Below are 20,481 nucleotides of genomic sequence, written 5' to 3' on the forward strand. Positions count from 1 at the left end.
CATATCCCTACAACTACTAATTCAGCAATAAAAAGGAATGAAGTACTGGTATATGATACAACATGGATGAACTTTTAAAATGTTATGCAAAGTAAAAGTGTAACCAAGCGGGAGCCTATGGGGACTTCCTCGGGCAGACTAAATGATGGGCATTTGCTCTTCAAATCTTCTGTCACTTTGGTTAAAGTGAAAAGTATTGTTTCACAGTGATCTATGCTCTTATTCATCCAAATATTCTGAACAATTTTTGGTATTTTTGACAAGCCCCCCAAATATCAAATTTTAATTAAAGTTCTTTTGATCTCCAGCTAATTTTGGAATACTTCAGAGAGCCCCTAAAGCATCTGAGAGAGAAATATTAAACTAACTAGCATTGTTTTGTATGTTAAATTGCAGGAGGCACTATCACAGCAGTGATCAACCTTCTTAGGTTATACTGTATGGATGTCATTAATAAAAGTGTTCTAGAAATTATATGAAATTCCAAAAATTTAAATATGCTTTGATATGATGTTGTTAGTCATAATTCTAGTTATTACCTCAAAATGCATGTCTCAGCAACTGGGTTAAGTCCCAAAGTCCTTTTGCATGGCAGTCAGATCTTTCACCGTAACTTTTTTTAGATGCCTTTTAATTTTCTCACAGGTTTTACTGTATGCATATATTATGAAGCCCCTGAATATTTCTGATGTTACATCTACTGCTTACAACATTGTTTATATTGGCTCTTTCTGGGTTTCACTAAATAGTCAAGTAAAGATGGATAATCCACAACTTTAACCCTCTTTGCTGATAAGACTGGCTATTTCAGTAATATACAAGGTAAATCACAGGAGAACCTTCAGAAGACATTTTTGGAAGAGTCTTCTTTTTGCTTAGAGGAATATGATACTGCAGTGGTTACGAGCATGAACTCTGAATCCAGCCTGCTTTGGTTCAAATGCCAGTTGTGCCCCTTCCTATCTTAGCAACCTTGACCAGGTTACTTAACCTCTCTGTGTCTCAGTGTCCTCATCAGCAAAATGGGAATAGTAATAATAGGACCTAGTGTTGTTGGAGGAACAGTTCCTAGTACTTCATAAAGATCAGAGAGAGTACAAAGATGTTGTCTGTACTATATTTTGCCTGCAGTTTAGGGTATGTTTTAAAAATAATTCTATAACTTAATTAGAGTCACATTAAGTCCAAACTCCATGCTCATCCTGGTTTCATCCTTCCCTCTCTGCCCAATCCTATATGTTGGCCAATCCTATATGTTCCTCAGCCAAAAGCCCCTCTATCAGCCACACTGTTTACCTCCCTCTTCATCAAACAAGGGATGGAGACTAACTTTTATTCATACCCGATCTCTTTGTCTTCTGACTTCACCTTACCAAATTCCTTGTTTTCAATTTTTTTCTTTGCTTAATTTACTTGTGATTCCATTGTTTGTTATCCTTGTGACTCTAACCCTAACCTGTTCCATTTTCTCATTTCTGAGATGGAAAGAATCCTTTGCCTACCTCTGGGGGTTATTGTTGGGATCAAGACAGTGTGTGCATATGCTGTGTGTGTATGTCTGTACTTTGGGGGTTATTGTTGGGATTGAGACAGAAAGTATATGCATATGCTTTGTATGCATATGCACGTATGATGTATGTATATACTTTCAAAGACCAAAAGCACTGGGCAAATGTCGAGTCTCATTACAGCCTCCTGTGTCTGTCAGTGGCAGCTCTTTGCCCTGCTCACCACCTACTAAGTTCTCAGCAAACAGAGATTTGGTGCTTCTCTGTCCTTCCCTGGAGAGTCTGGCTCCTGCTCCCTGATCTCCATTTAGAAAGACTGCTTGGCCTCACCATGAAAGTGAATAAAACAAGAACTGTTACAAGAGCTGGCATACTTTCAATTATTCAGTCAACGTTCTTTTTCAGTGAAATGGCAGAAAATCTTGGACATAAGACCATACCAGCACTACTAAGCCACAACATGAGGAAATTATGCTCTTTCGTTGTATATCCATAAACATGGAAGGATTTTTTTTTCAGAACCACATGATGAAAATGATTATAATTTCTGCAGAGCAGAATGTAATCAAACTGACAGAATGCTTTTTTTTTCTTTTTGTTACTCCAAACAGTGCTTGATTTTGTTGTGTTTATGATCAATGGTGCTGTTGTTTAGTCGCTAAGTCATGTTCCGCTCTTTCTCAACCCCATGGACTGTAGCCTGCCAGGCTCCTCTGCCCGCAGGGTTTCCCATGGGCCAGAATACTGGAGTGGGTTGCCATTTCCTTCTCCAGGGCACCTTCCCAACCCAGGGGTTGAACCTGTGCGTCCTGTATTGGAAGGCTGATTCTTTACCTCTGAGCCATAACCGTGACTTCTGAACTCCTTTGTCATTCACAGACAGTTGTTCACTTGGGTGCTTTTGCAGAAATGCTTCATCCTCAAGAAGATTCATAGAAAGGACTTTTTGAAAAGCATAGGTTTCTGATAACTAAGATCATACTGCTGAGTTGGGTAAAAAATTAATTTTAATGGAAACTTTGATGGTTCATAAAACTGTTAACAGAAAGGATTAGTTATATAGTACTGAATGACCTGATAAATGTGATCAAAATTTTATGATTTTTGTCTGAAATATTATTGACTTTTTAAAAATTTATTTTTTTATTGAAGGATAATTACTTTACAGTATTTTGTTGTTTTCTGTCAAACCTCAACATGTATCAGCCATTCAGTTCAGTTCAGTCGCTCAGTCGTGTCCGACTCTGTGCGACCCCATGAATCGCAGCACGCTAGGCCTCCCTGTCCATCACCAACTCCCGGAGTTCACTCAGACTCACATCCATCGAGTCAGTGATGCCATCCAGCCCTCTCATCCTCTGTCGTCACCTTCTCCTCCTGCCCCCAATCCCTCCCAGCATCAGAGTCTTTTCCAATGAGTCAACTCTTCGCATGAGGTGGCCAAAGTACTGGAGTTTCAGCTTTAGCATCATTCCTTCCAGAGAAATCCCAGGGCTGATCTTCAGAATGGACTGGTTGGATCTCCTTGCAGTCCAAGGGACTCTCAAGTCTTCTCCAACACCACAGTTCAAAAGCATCAGTTCTTCTGCGCTCAGCCTTCTTCACAATCCAACTCTCACATCCATACATGACCACAGGAAAAACCATAGCCTTGACTAGACGAACCTTTGTTGGCAAAGTAATGTCTCTGCTTTTGAATCAGCCATAGGTATACATATATCCCCTCCCTTTTGAAACTCCCTCCCATCTCCCTCCCCATCCCACCCCTCTAGCTTGATACAGAGCCCCTGTTTGAGTTTCCTGAGCCACAAAGCAAATTCCCATTGGCTATCTATTTTACAGATTGTAATGTAAGTTTCCCTGTTACTCTCTCCATACATCTCACCCTCTCCTCCCCTCTTGCCACGTCCCTAAGTCTATTCTCTATGTCTGTTTCTTCATTGCAGCCCTGTAAATAAATTCTTCAGTACCGTTTTTCTAGATTCCATATATATGCATTAAATATGACATTTATCTTTCTCTTTCTGACTTACTTCACTCTGTATAATAGGCTCTAGGTTCATCCACCTCATTAGAACTGACTCAAATGCATTCCTCTTTATGGCTGAGAAATATTCCATTGTGTATATGTACCAAACTTCTTTATCCATTCATCTGTCAATGGACATCTAGGTAGCTTCCATGTCCTAGCTATTGTAAACAGTGCTGCAATGAACATTGGGATACATGTGTCTTTTTCAATTTTGGTTTCCTCAGGGTATATGCCTAGGAGTGGGATTGCTGGGTCATATGGTGCTTTTATTCCTAGTTTTTTAAGGAATCTCCATACCGTCTTCCATAGTGTCTGTATCAATTTACATTCCCACTAACAGTGCAAGAGCGTTCCCTTTTCTCTACATCCTCTCCAGCATTTACTATTTATAGATTTTTTGATCATGGCCATTCTGACCGGTGTGAGGTGATAGCTCACTGCGGTTTTGATTTGCATTTCTCTAATAATGAGTGATGTTGAGCATCTTTTCATGTTTTTGTCAGCCACCTGTATGTCTTCTTTGAAGAAATATCTGTTTAGGGCTTTGCCCCACTTTCTGATTGGGTTGTTTGTTTTTCTAGCATTGAGTTGTATGAGCTGCTTGTATATTTTGGAAATTAATCCTTTGTCAGTTATTTCATTTGCTATTATTTTTTCCCATTCTGAGGGTTGTCTTTTCACCTTGCTTATAGTTTCTTTTGCTGTGCAAAAGCTCCTTAAGTTTAATAGGGTCCCACTTCTTTATTTTTGGTTTTATTTCCATTACTCTAGGAGGTGGGTTATAGAGGATCTTGCTTTATGTCATCGAGTGTTCTGCCTATGTTTTCCTCTAAGAGTTTTATAGTTTCTGGTCTTACATTTAGGTCTTTTATCCATTTTGAGTTTATTTTTGTGTACAGTGTTAGTAAGTGTTCTAATCTCATCCTTTTACATGTAGCTGTCCAGTTTTCCCAGCACCATTTATTGAAGAGGCTGTCTTTGCCCCATTGTATATTCTTGGCTCCTTTGTCAAAAATGTGGTGCCCATAGGTGCATGGGTTTATTTCTGGGCTTTCTATCTTGTTCTATTGGTCTGTATTTCTGTTTTTGTGCCAGTACCAAATTTTCTTGATGACTGTAATTTTGTAGTATAATCTGAAGTCAGGAAGGTTGATTCCTCCAGCTCCATTCTTCTTTCTCAAGACTGCTTTGGCTATTCGGGGTCTTTTGTGTTTCTATATGAATTGTGAAATTTTTTGTTCTAGTTCTGTGAAAAATGTCATTGGTAATTTGATAGGGATCACATTGAATCTGTAGATGGCATTTGGTAGTACCGTCATTGATTTTCCATACCCAGGAACATGGAATCTCTCTCTTGTCTTTTGTCTCCTTAGGTAAGTTTATTCCTAGATATTTAATTCTTCTTGTTGCAATGGTGAATGGGATTGATTCCTTAATTTGTCCTACTGATTTTTCATTGCTAGTATATAGAAATGTAAATGATTTCTGTGTATTGATTTTATATCCTGAAACTTTGCTAAATTCACTGATTAGCTTTAGTAATTTTCTGATACTATCTTTAGGCTTATCTATACAGTATCATGTCATCTGCAAACAGTGAGAGCTTTTCTTCTTTTCTGATCTGGATTCCTTTTATTTCCTTTTCTTCTCTGATTGCTGTAGCTAGAATTTCCAGAACTATGTTGAATAACAGTGGTGAAAGTGGGCACCCTTGTCTTGTTCCTGATCTTAGGGGGAATGCTTTCATTTTTTCTCCATTGAGAATAATGTTTGCTATAGGCTTATCATATATGGCCTTTACTATGTTGAGGTAGGTTCCTTCTATGCATATTTTTTGGAGTTTTAGTCATAAATGGGTGCTGAATTTTGTCAAAAGCTTTTTCTACATCTACTGAGATTATATATGGTTTTTATCTTTCAATTTGTTAATATGGTATATCACATTGATTGACTTGTTTATATTGAAGAAGCCTTGCATCCCTGGAATAAACTCAATTTAATAAACCCATTTAATTCATTTACATTTAAAGTAATTATTGATATACATTTCCTATCACCATTTTCTTAATTGTTTGGGGTTGACCTTGTAGATCTTTTTTCTTCTCTTGTATTTCTTGACTATATAAGTCCCTTTAACATTTGTTGTAAAACTGCTTTGATGGTACTGAATTCTCTTAACTTTTGCTTGTCTTTTTCAGGCAAGTTTTTTATTTCTCCATCAATTTAGAATGAGATCCTGGCTGAGTATGGTAATCTTGTAGATTTTTCCCTTTCAGTACTTTAAATATATCCTGCCATTCCCTTCTGGTCTGCAGTTTCTGCTGAAGGATAAGCTATTAAGCATATGGGGTTTCCCTTGTGTGTTACTTGTTGCTTTTCCCTTGCTGCTTTTAATATTCTTTCTTTGTGTTTAGTCTTAGTTTGATGAGTATGTGTCTTGGCATGTTTCTCTTTGAGTTTATCCTGTGTGGGACTCTCTGTGCCTCTTGGACTTGACTGACTTATTTACTTTTCCATGTTGGGTAAGTTTTCAACTATAATCTCTTCAAAAATTTTCTCATACTCTTTTTCTCTTCTTCTTCTGGGACCCCTATAATTCAAATATTAATGCATTTGATATTGCCCCAGAGGTCTCTTGACTATCCTTAGTTCTTTTCATTCTTTTTACTTTGTTCTGATCTTCAGAAGTTATTTCCACTATTTTATCTTCCAGCTCACTGATTCACTCTTCTGCTTCAGACATTGTGCTATTGATTCCTTCTAGAGTATTTTTAATTTCAGTAATTGTATTGTTTGTATGTTTATTCTTTAATTCTTCTAGGTCTTTGTTAATTGATTCCTGCCTTTTCCCCATTTTGTTTTCAAGGTTTTTGGTAATCTTTACTATCATTATTCTGAATTCTTTTTCAGGTGGTTTGCCTATTTCCTCTTCATTTATTTGGACTTCTGTGTTTCTAGTTTGTCCCTTTATTTGTGTAGTATCTCTCTGCCTTTTATCTTTTTTTTTTAACGTATTGTGTTTGAGGTCTCCTTTTCCCAGGCTTCAGGGTTGAATTCTTTATTCCTTTTGGTTTCTGCCCTCTAAGACTGGTCCAGTGGTTTGTGTAAGCTTTGTGTAGGTTGGGATTTGTGCTGAGTTTTTTGTTTGTTTGTTTTTCCTCTGATGGGCAAGGGTGAGTGAGGTGGTAATGCTGTCTGCTGATGACTGAGTCTGTATATTTGTTTTGTTTGTTATTTAGATGAGGCGTCCTGCACGGGGCACCGTGGCTGGGTGATGCCGGGTCTTGTATTCAAGTGGTTTCCTTTGTGCAAGTTCTCACTATTTGATACTCCCTAGGCTTAGTTCTCCTTAAAGAAGGCAATGGCACCCCACTCCAGTACTCTTGCCTGGAAAATACCATGGATGGAGGAGCCTGGTAGGCTTCAGTCCATGGGGTCGCTACCAGTCGGACGCAACTGAGCGACTTCACTTTCACGCAATGGAGAAGGAAATGGCAACCCACTCCAGTGTTCTTGCCTGGAGAATCCCAGGGATGGCAGAGCCTGATGGGCTGCTGTCTATGGGGTCGCACAGAGTTGGACACGACTGAAGCGACTTAGCGGCAGCAGCAGGGTTAGTTCTCCAGAGAAGGCAATAGCAACCCACTCCAGTACTCTTGCCTGGAAAATCCCATGGACGGAGGAGCCTGGTAGGCTGCAGTCCATGGGTTCACTAGGAGTCGGGTACAACTGAGCGACTTCATTTTCACTTTTCACTTTCCTGCATGGGGAAGGAAATGGCAACCCACTCCAGTGTTCTTGCCTGGAGAATCCCAGGGATGGAGGAGCCTGGTGGGCTTCTGTCTATGGGGTCGCACAGAATTGGACACGACTGAAGCGACTTAGCAGCAGCAGCAGCAGGGTTAGTTCTCTGGTAGTCTAGAGTCTTGGAGTCAATGCTCCCACTCCAAAGGCTCAGGGCTTGATCTCTGGTCAGGAACGAAGATTCCACAAGTGGTTTTTTATGGCATTAAGTGAGATTAAAACAAATACCCAAAACCAAGAAACCAAACAGGAACCCCAGACAAATGGCAGTTACAAAATCAGGCAAATAATAATTAAAATATTGGAACATACACATATACCCCCATAAGCAAAGTCAAAACAGTCCAACAAAAATAAAGTACAATAGATTGACCTCTCAAATAAAGGAAACCAAAATTATATCTACCAGCTGAAAACAAAACAAACTAAAGCACAAACTGGAAAAAAAAAAAATGAAAGCAAGGTGCCAGTTGGGGAATAAAGCAATGAAAATAAAACAAATATGTTAAGAGGAAAGGAAAGAAAGAAAGAATAGACATGCAAAGTTAAATAGAGGTAGATAAAGAAGATTTATATACATTAAAGGTTAACTGCAAGGGGAAAAGAACAGTAGGAAAAGCAAACAAAGGAATAAATGTAGAAAAAATAATAATAGGTTTAAAAAGTTAAAAATTATAAAAAGAGAGAAGAAAAAAAAAAAAGGAAAACTCCAGAGAACTGGAAAAGCCCTGTGTAGAGGCCGAGGTTTATAACAATAGTAAAAAATGTGACTGAGGAAAAAAAATAAAGCTTAATTAGATTTCATAGTGCCAATAAAATTGACAACTACAATGAGAAGCAGAGGGGAAGGGATTAAAAAAAAGAGAAAAGAATCTACAGAACAAGCCAAAACATAAGAATAATAAATGAAAGCCCAGAGATAAATCCACACACCTATGGACACCTTATCTTTGACAAAGGAGGCAAGAATATACAATGGAAAAAAGACCATCTGTTTAACAAGTGGTGCTGGGAAAACTGGTCAACCACTTGTAAAAGAATGAAACTAGAACACTTTCTAACACCATATACAAAAATAAACTCAAAATGGATTAAAGATCTCAACGTAAGACCAAAAATTATAAAACTCCTAGAGGAAAACATAGGCAAAACACTCTCTGACATACATCACAGCAGGATCCTCTATGACCCACCTCCCAGAATATTGGAAATAAAAGCAAAAATAAACAATTGGGACCTAATTAAAACCTTTTGCACAACGAAGGAAACTATAAGCAAGGTGAAAAGACAGCCTTCAGAATGGGAGAAAATAATAGCAAATGAAGCAACTGACAAAGATCTAATCTCAAAAATATACAAGCAATTCCTGCAGGTCAATTTCAGAAAAATAAACAATCCAATCAAAAAATGGGCCAAAGAACTACAGACATTTCTCCAAAGAAGACATACATATGGCTAACAAACACATGAAAAGATGCTCAACATCACTCATTATCAGAGAAATGCAAATCAAAACCACTATGAGGTACCATTTCACGCCAGTCAGAATGGCTGCGATCCAAAAGTCTACATATAATAAATGCTGGAGAGGGTGTGGAGAAAAGGGAACCCTCTTACACTGTTGGTGGGAATGCAAACTAGTACAGCCACTATGGAGAACAGTGTGGAGATTCCTTAAAAAACTGGAAATAGAACTGCCTTATGATCCAGCAATCCCACTGCTGGGCATACACACTGAGGAAACCAGAAGGGAAAGAGACACGTGTACCCCAATGTTCATCACAGCACTGTTTATAATAGCCAGGACATGGAAGCAACCTAGATGTCCATTGGCAGATGAATGGATAAGAAAGCAGTGGTACATATACACAATGGAGTATTACTCAGCCATTAAAAAGAATACATTTGAATCAGTTCTAATGAGGTGGATGAAACTGGAGCCTATTATACAGAGTGAAGTAAGTCAGAATGAAAAACACCAATACAGTATACTAACACATATATGTGGAGTTTAGAAAGATGGTAACGATGACCCTATATGTGAGACAGCAAAAGAGACACAGATGTATAGAACAGTCTTTTGGACTCTGTGGGAGAAGGTAAGGGTGGGATGATTTGAGAGAATAGCATTGAAACATGTATATTATCGTATGTGAAACAGATCACCAATCCAGGTTTGATGCATGAAACAGGGTGCTCAGGGCTGGTGCACTGGGATAATCCAGAGGGATCGGATGGGGAGGGAGGTGGGAGGGGGTTCAGGATGGGGAACACATGCATACCTATGGCTGATTCACATCAATGTATGGCAAAACCCACTACAATATTGTACAGTAATTAGCCTCCAATTAAAATAAATAAATTAATAATAATAATAAATGTTTTTCTTGAGTCACTGCTGTCAGAGTCCTTTCCCTCGCTGGGAGTCACAGTCCACCTCACCTCCCTAGGATGCCCTCAAACACTGTGCTGAGCTCTGGACCTGCCGTGGGTGCAGCTCAGATTCTGATCTGCTCCTACTCCTGTGTGTTCTTGCCTCCAATGTCCACAGCTATCAGAACTAGTGAGCTTTCTTTTGTGGGGGCTCTCAGTGTCCTATTATATATTCCTTAGACATGGAGTCTCCGAGTTGATTGTGTGGATTTAACCTGCAGCTTATACATTTGGTGGGAGGGTTTTGGGTCTTCTTCCTTAGCCACACTGCCCCTGGGTTTCAATTGTGGTTTTATTTCCACCTCTGCACGTGGGTTGTCCACTGGGGTTTGCTCCTGAGGCTGCCCTGGAGGACTTGGGTTTGCCCCTGTGAGGGCCAGGTGTGGAGGTGATGCAGCTGCTTGGGTCACAGGGGTTCTGGCAGCACCAGGTACTCAGGGGAGTTGGCAGCTAGGGCAGCAGGAAATACACAGTGGTCTAGAAGGGTATGGCGGAGAAGGCAATGGCACCCCACTCCAGTACTCTTGCCTGGAAAATCCCATGGACAGAGGGGCCTGGTGGGCTGCAGTCCATGGGGTCGCTATGAGTCGGATACGACTGAGTGACTTCCCTTTCACTTTTCACTTTCATGCATTGGAGAAGGAAATGGCAACCCACTCCAGTGTTCTTGCCTGGAGAGTCCCAGGGACGGGGGAGCCTGGTGGGCTTCCGTCTATGGGGTTGCACAGAGTCGGACACGACTGAAGTGACTTAGCAGCAGCAGCAGAAGGGTATGGCAACCAGTATTGGCCAATACGCTCCAGTCTTCTTGCCTGGAGAACCCCCCTGACAGAGAAGCCTGGCAGGCCACAGTCTACAGGGTTGCAAAGAGTTGGACACGACTGAAGCGACCCTGCATGCATAGACAGAAGACATTTCTTTTTTGCCTGTGGCAGCTCTGCCCCCATGAGTGTTGAGCGTGAAGGTGGTGCAGCTGCTTGGCTTGCGGGGACCCTGGTGGCGCCAAGTTTGCAGGGACGTGGACTGCCTCCGCTGCAGAAGTTATGGTCCCATCAGAGTCTTTTTTCCAGCCTCTTGTAGCTGGTGATCAGAAGTCCTCTTTGATCGTCTTTCTCCCTAGCTTTGCCTGTTCAGGCACTTAGAGGGCTCCCTTGACTGGGTCCTTCTCTGCTGTCAGACACATAGAGGGGCCCCCCTGGCTGGGGTCCTACTCTGTAGTTCAGTGCACTCGGTGGGTCAGTCTTTCTATTGTTCAGCTGCCAATGAGAGACAGAGGCTATGATGCGTGACTCAGCAGTATCGCCTTGCTTCCAAGTCTGCCCAGCTTTTCTCCATGGGCATTTCCCCCCATGATCTCCTCCCTCACATCCCCTTGATCCGTCTCTACGCAGACAGTAGCAGCCCTCACCCTGGGATTGCTCCCATCCCTGAACTCCAGCTACCAGCTGCAGTACCTTCCAGGGCACCTGTGTCCCTGTCTGGGGGTACATATGGCTGCGGCAAGGACTGATTCTCATTCCATTTAGGCTGCCACAGATCAGCTGTTTCACTCTCAGCCTTAAATGTTTCTCCTCTGACTCAGATAATTGCCCGATATGGGGACTGGACCCCTGCTTCAGTTCCCCCACCCCTGAGGGCAGGTCCAGTCTTACTCACACTCCTGTTTTTCCCACTAGTTCCTTCATGCTGCTGAGTTTTGTGTAGCTCACAAAAACTTTATATATTTATATTATAAATATATAACTTTATTTAATATATATTATATATAAAAATTATATATTATATATTTCATATATTTATAATATAAATATATGTATATATTTCATATTTATTTATAATATAAATAATATATGTATATATTTAATATTTATAACTTTATAAGATTATATAACTTTATATATTCTTTTGCACTGGTCTCCTTTCTGCTCTCAGCTGGTGTTCTGCATGCACTTCTGTGTCTGAAGGTGTATTCCTGATGTATCCATGGAGAGAGATGTACTCCATGTCAACCTACTCCTCCGCCATCTTGTTCAAAATCTGTTACTGACTTTTAATCTGTTTTCCAGATATAAGAAACTCTTTCCCCTTAACCTAATTATAATTTATAACAGCTTGGGAAATTACACTTTTGTAAGTGAAATCCAAACACTTCTCTTCTCCCTCTACCTGATCCTTCCAGGAACTGGAAACTCTTAGGTTTTCTGTAGATTTATCAGATGAATAAGAAAGGTCACCTCCTGACTGGTACAAGAACATCAAGATATCTGGGGGACTTCAAGAAGAGGAGAAATCACCCAAATATATAGATTACAGGCACAATCTGATGACAAGCCAATGGTATAGCTTTCCTGGCCTTTAGTTCATGAGGTTCTTTATGAAGAGTTCCAGAATAACCAATTTAAAAGAGCCTATGTGATCAATCAACCATAATCAGACTTATTTTGTCAACAAATTAGTTTTAATTTGGCTATATTTGGTAAAAAAGAAAAAAAAATGAGGGCAATTTTAGAAAGAAAAAGATGTTTCAACGGATATTAAATTCTAGTTTTGTTGATTCAAGTCAGTATTTACTGCTTAAGACTCACTTCCCAAGTAGCTCCTTGTTACTACGTTACTTTACTGTAAAGTTTGAGTCATTAAGAGGATATTCTAAGCCTTTTTTCTGAAGTCAAACAGTACTCTAAGTCTGGATGAAGGTAAAACGCCCCATGACCTGCAACCAGGTGATTATACTTACTAGAAAAGGCATCATTTAAACAACTCTTATCAGGTGTTCTTAAATACCTCATGCACAATGCAACTGAAGGGACTTAACTCTTAATTCATATTTATCACTTAAGAAAGACCTCTGAATTGGACTGGTCTATAGAAAGGTCTGTTGATCCCAAGTGATATCCGCAAGAGGACAAAAAAGGGATGACAGCCATGGCAGACAGCGAACCCAAGAATCCAAACCAGATCAGTAAGATCTATCACACCAATTCAACTGAACTTTTCCCAAAACTTTGTCTCCCTATCAACACTGAAAGTTATTGTTTTATTTCTAACCACACTGTTGCCACCAGGGTTTAGGATGGAAAGAAAATTCTCTAATGAAGTTGTCACAGGGTATTATTACGCAGGACATGTACCACTCCTTGCTCCAGGCCTGTGGCTTGAAATGCATGTATGGTGTTTGTATGAAAATTCAGTGTAACTGATAATGTGTATAACCTGCAAAGTGCTTCCCCATCCGCATGCCTCTGTGCTTATTTATTTTGTCTCATTATTTTCCCCCAACTTGGATAAGCAGGCAAATTACACACTTACACACACTTACACACACACACACTCTCTCTCTCTGTAGCCCTAGCACTGAGGTGCGTCACTGACCCAGGGCAGGCAGCTACCATTATGGCAACAAGGGACAATTACTTTGATTATTCATGCATTCTATCTAAGTGGGAAATGTGCTGGAAATTTTCACATATTGAGGTCTGGGAAAGTCATTCGGGCTTATAACATGACTTAAATTGAACTTTAGGCTAACCAGAACAGCCCATTTGTGGCCTATTAAACATACACTGTACATCTGTTTTAACCACTGAAAAATACGTTAAAAAAAAATAGAATAACTGTTGTTCAGTTCAGTTGCTCAGTCGTGTCTGAGTCTTTGTGACTCCAGGGACTGCAGCACGCCAGGCCTCATTGTTCAGGAATCCAAAATACAGCCAGGTAGACACTGTGGATGTGGTTTCAGACACAGTTCTATATTACTGAGCACTCAAGTTTTCTAAATAGTATCCGACTCAAGGACACAACCAGATGTTCTCAAAAGATTATCTACTAGCAGCCGCCAACTGCATCCTTATGGTCTCAAGGTCTCCTCTTGGAGCTAGGAAACCTTGCTCTTACTTACTTTAAGAATACAGTGGCAAACAAGGTGGCTCAAGCCACAGCCTCCTAGGTAGGCACTGGATTCTTTAGCCAGGACACTATTGGATAATAAAATTGCTTTAAATAATATTTTGGCAAAAAGGGAGATGTGTGTAGTGACCAACAACTGTTATGTATAATTTGTATCCCTGGCCTGGAGAGCTGTATGTCAATCAATGAAGTAAAAATGGTCTCTCACCCTATACACAAAAATAAACTCAAAATGGCTAAATGACTTAAATCTAAGACGTGACACCATAAAACTCCTGTAAGAGAACATAGCAAGACATTCTCTAACATATAACACAGCAATATTTTCTTAGGTCAGTCTCCCAAGGCATTAGAAATAAAGGCAAAAATAAACAAACGAGACTTCAACTTAGAAGCTTTGCACAGGATAAACAAAACCAAATGAAAAGACAACTTATGGAATGGGAGAAAACATTTGCAAATGATGTGACCAACAAGGGCTTAATTTCCAAAATATATGAACATGTATATACTTCAATAACAAAAAAAACCCCCAAAAAACAACCCAATCAACAAATGAGCAGAAGATCTAAATAGACATTTTACCATAGAAGATATACAGATGGCCACCAGGCACATGAAAAGATCCTCCACATGGCTAATTATTAGAGAAATAGAAATCAAAAGTATAATGAGGGATTACCTCAGACCAGTCAGAATGGCCATCATCAAAAAGTCTACAAACGAGAAATGCTAAAGAGGGTGTGGAGAAGAGAGAATCCTTGCGCACTGTTGGTGGGAATGTAAACTGGTACAACCTCTATGGAGAACAGTATGGAGGTTGCTTAAAAAACTAAAAATAGAGCTCCCATATGAGCCAGCAATCCCACTCCTGAACACACATTCAGCAAAGACAAAAATTCGAATTCAAAAAGATACATGTACCCCAATGTTCACAGCAGCACAATTTATAGTAGCTAAGACAAAGAACCGTGATGACAGCCTAAGTGTCCATCAACAGATGAATGGATAAAGATGTGGCATGTGTATACACACACAAATACAATGGAATATTACTCAGCCATAAGAAGAATGAAATAATGTCATTTGAGGCAACGTGGATGGACGTAGAAATTATCATACTAAGTCAAACAAAGACAAATATCATATGCTATCGCTTACATGTGGAATCTAAAAAAAAAAAGATACAAGTCAACTTATTCACAAAACAGAAACAGACTCAAAGACATAGAAAACAAACTTATGGTTATCAAAGGGGAAAGAGGGAGCAGAGACAAATCAGGTGTTTAGGATTAGCAAATACAAACTGCTATATATTAAACAACAAAGGCCTACTGTGTAGTGCAGGGAACTATATTCAATATCTTGTAATAAATTATAATGGAAAAGAATTAAAAAAAAAAACCATATGTGAAAGTCGCTCAGTCATGTCTGACTCTTTGTGACCCCATGGACTATACAGTCCATGGAATTCTCCAGGTCCAGAATACTGGAGTGGGTAGCCTTTCCCTTCTCCGGGGAATCTTCCCAACCCAGGGATTGAACCCAGGTCTCCTGCATTGTAGGTGGATTCTTTACCAGCTGAGCCACAAAGGAAGCCCCCCCAAAGAATACATGTATGTGTGTATGTATGTTATACATGGATAACTGAACCACTCTGCTATACACCAGAGACTAACACAGCTACTGAAAGCCCTACCGGTGCAGGAAGTTGCCTGAATGCTGACCGCAAGCACATCAACCCCATACATATGACATATGGATAACTGAATCACTGCTGTACACAACTAAACTAACACAAACTAAAACTAACCAGTAAGTTAACTGTACTTCAATTAAAAAGAAAACCTTAGAGAAGTTAAAATGCAAATACAGAGCAATTCAAAAAGCTGCTCGTTTACTGGATATATGTAAAGAGAACCCACTCCAAAACTTGTTTTCCATCTAAGATAGGAGGACTATTTGGAGGAATACTGCAAGATGCATTTTAATCATCATCCTCATTGTGATATGTCTGCTAATTTTCCAAGCTCTGTACATGTACTATGACAAAGCAATCGAAGAGAGAGGTAATGTTTTCATAACACAAAATATCAGTGCTAGGCTTGAAACTGGGGCATATAACCAATTCTGAATCCATTCCTCACATTGAGGAAGGACTATACCCCGTTTCATCAGGAAATACCCAGAGCCCCATTTCCTCTAAGATTTGGGGAAAGCTGAAACAGGGTGGAGGCTGAAACCAAATCCTCCTAAAAGTGAGTTCCTTGGCCAAGTTTATGATTAACTTCTCTAACCAAAACCATTCCCTTTCTTGTCCTGTACCTGTTCTCTGTCAAGTTTGAGGACTATCAAAGAAAAGAAGGGATTGTAATCAAGTAGAACGTTATGGGGCTCTTCCTGAACAGATTCCCCATATTCTCCATCTACCTCTTGTTTATGGGAGAAGGCAATGGCACCCCACTCCAGTACTGTTGCCTGGAAAATCCCATGGGTGGAGGAGCCTGGTAGGCTGCAGTCCATGGGGTCGCTAAGAGTCGGACACGACTGAGCGACTTCACTTTCACTTTCCACTTTCATGCATTGGAGAAGGAAATGGCAACCCACTCCAGTGTTCTTGCCTGGAGAATCCCAGGGACGGGGAAGCCTGGTGGGCTGCGGTCCATGCGGTCACACAGAATCGGACACGACTGAAGCGACGCAGCAGCAGCAGCAAGCCATATCCTTGAGCTGTTTTGCAGCTACTAAAATCCCTCCCAGGTGGAAGAAGTTAACTGAATGTTGACCACAAGCATGTAGACCCCAAACTGATTAGAACCAGAAGGTTGATGTTGACTCCTGATTACCTCACTACCGACCAAAAATAGGAGACTGTCCACCAGCTGATCCCATATCCCTCTTCCTCACCCTACCTTTAAAAACCCCTCCCTGAAAGTCATCAGGTAATTCAGGCCTTTTTCTTTGGGTGTTAGCTTCTGGTACTACTTGCCTGACGCCCTGCAATAAACACTGCACTTTCTTTCATCACAAGCCAGTGTCAGTAGATTGGCTTTGCCGCACTGGTGAATGGACCCACACTGGGCTGAACAACAAAAGAAGTCAGTTACAAAAGACTATGTATTATAAGATCCCATTCTGTCCATTATAGGCAAATTCATGGAGATAGAAAGCAGGTTAGTTGTTGCCATTAGTAGGATGGAATAGGGAGTCACTGATAATGGGTACAGAGTTTCTTTGGGGGGTAATAAAAAGTGCTTTGGAATTAGATAACGGTGACGGTTGCATGACCTTGTGAAAATACTAAAAAGCACTGAATCGTACATTTTAAAAGGGTGAATTTTGTGGTATGTGAATGTAACTCAATTTTTAAAAATCCAATTTGTGTGTGCACACACACACACATCCTACCACATAGGACAGTTAAGAAAATGCCTGGGCTTACGTGCACAAGGCACAGTGTCCAGCAGAGTTCCTCCAGGAAACAGCTGTTTTTATTTTCCATAGTCCACGGAGGGTCAGAAAGAGTGAAGGGAGGAAAGCCATAAACACAGCTACATCGGCCTGACGTCTCCGCCTCTGACGTTGGCAGGGCCACTCACCGCTCCGCCCCTGCAGTCCACTGCCCGGTATTCCTGCCTCTCAGCTCGGCGGACGGTCCGGCTTCCACCACCGGGGCTCTTCAGGCAGGCGGCCCGAGGTGCGCCTCCACCCTTGTCCTCTTGCAGACCTCGTCACGCCTTCGTCTTCCCTGCTCAGGCCTCTCCCGCTTGTCCGCTCGCCCTGCCCACCCCCAGAAAACGAACCGCGAGACCAGGACACTTCCGGCTTTAGCGTGAGCCCACCCCTCTCTCCTCTCCAGGTGCTTCATCTTTAACCAAAGGCCTGGTTTCTAGAGTGGAAAAACCTGCTTGGCCCTGGGTTGCTCTCACCATGGGCTCACCACTGAGACCCAAGGTGAGGAGGCTGGGGTGCCCCCCACCCCCGCCCCGGGCAGGTTCTGAGGGTGGCTAACAGATGGGTGGCAGGCTGCAGGGAGCAAGAGCTCAGGAGAGAGTGTCATCAGGATCTGCTCTCTCCTGCTAGTTTCTTCCTTCACGCTGGAGCCAAAGTCACAGCTCACCCAGGAGGGCAGCTCCTGCCGGCAGGATAAAAATACCCCTCAGTTTGACTACTGAGCCCATGCGTGGCCAACTCAGCCATGAAAGGCCAGGAGAGAGCAAACAGGGCGGAATGGCGCTGACTTCCCTGCTTGCTAACACATGGATGAGGCGGGATAAAGTCTTGATGATGAGCATGAATGTTTCTTTTATTGTTCATCAAGCCCTTCGAGGAATTATGGGAGCTCCAGACCATTTTCTCAGGGGGAAAAAAAAATCCATAGAGGTGTATTTTCACACAAAATTACAGACAATCTCAGAGGATATACAGAACTCTTGATGCTAAGAGGTCCATAATTCCCTGGGCCAGAACAGACACTATAGCAGAGCAGAAAGGATTTAGAAGCCAGCCATTGGAAATAGCATTAAGCTGCTGGAAAAGGGTGGAAGCAATGGTGTTGATCTCCACCCTGAGAATCCTTCCGTCTGCACCAGGGATGCAGCACAGTGGGGGATACTCTAAATGTGAGACAGACCCTTGGGCACTACAGCGCAAGACCAGAAATAGTAAGGAGATACCTTGGATCAAAATCGATAGAAGAGCTCCCTGGGAAGCAGCTGGAGAAGAAAGCCCCGGAGAGCTGATATATAATCCAGCCTCCACCGATGAGGCATTTCTAAAATCAACTGCCGCATCCCTGGCTGTCAGAGGTGGCCTCTGTCAGGTGTTAGAGGTTTCCAGGGCACTTCGGATCAGCTAGTTCTCTGCCAAGTCATGCGATCACCACCCTAATGCAAAGAGTGAAAGTTGCTCAGTCGTGTCTGACTCTGCAACCCCATGGACTGTAGCCTGCTAGGCTACTCTGTCCATGGAATTCTCCAGACCAGAATACTGGAGTGGGTAGCTGCTCCCTTCTCTAGGGGACCTTCCCAACCCAGGTCTCCTGCACTGCAGGCAGATTGTTTACCAGCTGAGCCACCAGGGAAGATACACTAATGCCAAAGCCAGCAGTTATGCAACACTGAGATTAGTGTTCCCACCAGTGGGTGGGGAGGTCGGGGGGCAGGGTTTGTAGCAGTGGAAGGAGGAGCATCTCAGTGCCCTTGAACATACGGGAAGTGCCACCAGAGGGTCAGGCCATAGGATCAGACGGGAAAGAAAGAGACGTGAGAGCGCCTGAGGTGGGTCCCAGAATTCCATTGAGAACAATCATGTTTTTCACGCTCAACAACTGTGGCTCCTCTTGAGAACTCAAGAGCCAGCATTTGGGCCTGTTGAGAGCAGCAGAGTCCTCAGGTCAGTCTCTCATCGATTACTTATCAGACGTAAACACATATTCTGTATTAAGGGCAAAGATTCTATTTTCAAAGAGGTTCATTCAATTGATTGAAGAAGTTTAACTGAGAGCACTGGAACAGCCCAGGCTGCTCCATGGTCTAGCCAACATTCACCCTCTCTCCCACTCTGCCCAGTCTGGTCTGTACCTCTCTGCTCCTGCTGCCTCCACATTTCTGATTACAAGTGTCCCATCGCTCTCAACACACAGTCACTGTAGAGCAATGGGATACTTGTAACCAGAAACAGTTTGCAATTGCTTCAATGTAATGTTGGTATCTACAGCTTTGCCCAGCTTCAGAACTCAACCCCTAGCAAACACCTTGAAGGAAAAGAAGCCTTGGTCCAGGCGTGAGGCAAGGTGGGCTGTAGTCTTAGTTTTTCACTCAGTTCAGTTCAGTCGCTCAGTCATGTTCGACTCTTTGCGATGCCATGAATCGCAGCACACCAGGCCTCCCTGTCCATCATCAACTCCCAGAGTTCACCCAAACTCATGTGCATGGAGTCAGTGATGCCATCCAGCCATCGCATCCTCTGTCATCCCCTTCTCCTCCTGCCCCCAATGCCTCCCAGCATCAGAGTCTTTTCCAATGAGTCAACTCTTCACGTGAGGTGGCCAAAGTATTGGAGTTTCAGCCTCAGCGTTATTCCTTCCAAAGAACACCCAGGACTGATCTCCTTCAGAATGGACTGGTTGGATCTCCTTGCAGTCCAAGGGACTCTCAAGAGTCTTCTCCAACACCACAGTTCAAATCAATTCTTCAGCACTCAGCTTTCTTCACAGTCCAACTCTCACATCCATACATGACCACTGGAAAAACCATAGCCTTGACTAGATGGACCTTTATTGGCAAAGTAATATCTTTGCTTTTTAATCTGGTTTTTATTTCTGGTTTTCCACTAACATGTATGTTTTTCTGTGTCCCTCAGTTCCCTCAGTCTCCACACTTGGATATCAGGGGACCGGATACAAAGAGCTCTGTGATGCCTTTTGACTTCCCTGTACAGTCAAGGACAGCTGCAAGGTGGAGATCTTCCAAAGGTCACCAAGAGCACCAAGCCTTCTAGCCCCAGTGCCAGGGGTTGACCTCAAAAGGAACTCCAGTGAGGTTTCTGGAAAACATTCCAGTTCTTTCACCCAGCTCACACCATAGCCCTCTGAAAAGGTTACACAGTGTCTCCTCAAAGTCCTGTCAGTGGAAATTCGAGTGGATTGTTATTGCTTTCTTCTTCCAAGGCCCATTCCCTCCTCCCCTAATAATGGAACCCTAGTTTTCCTTTAAGGAATTGTCCTTTCTCTGTTGCCAGTCCTTGAGGGTTGAGCTCCAGGGACAGGCTCATGAAAAGCTGGGCAAAAAGCCTATT

This window comes from Bos indicus, chromosome 4, assembly GCF_029378745.1.
Source record: "Bos indicus isolate NIAB-ARS_2022 breed Sahiwal x Tharparkar chromosome 4, NIAB-ARS_B.indTharparkar_mat_pri_1.0, whole genome shotgun sequence".
NCBI classification, from domain to species: domain Eukaryota; kingdom Metazoa; phylum Chordata; class Mammalia; order Artiodactyla; family Bovidae; genus Bos; species Bos indicus.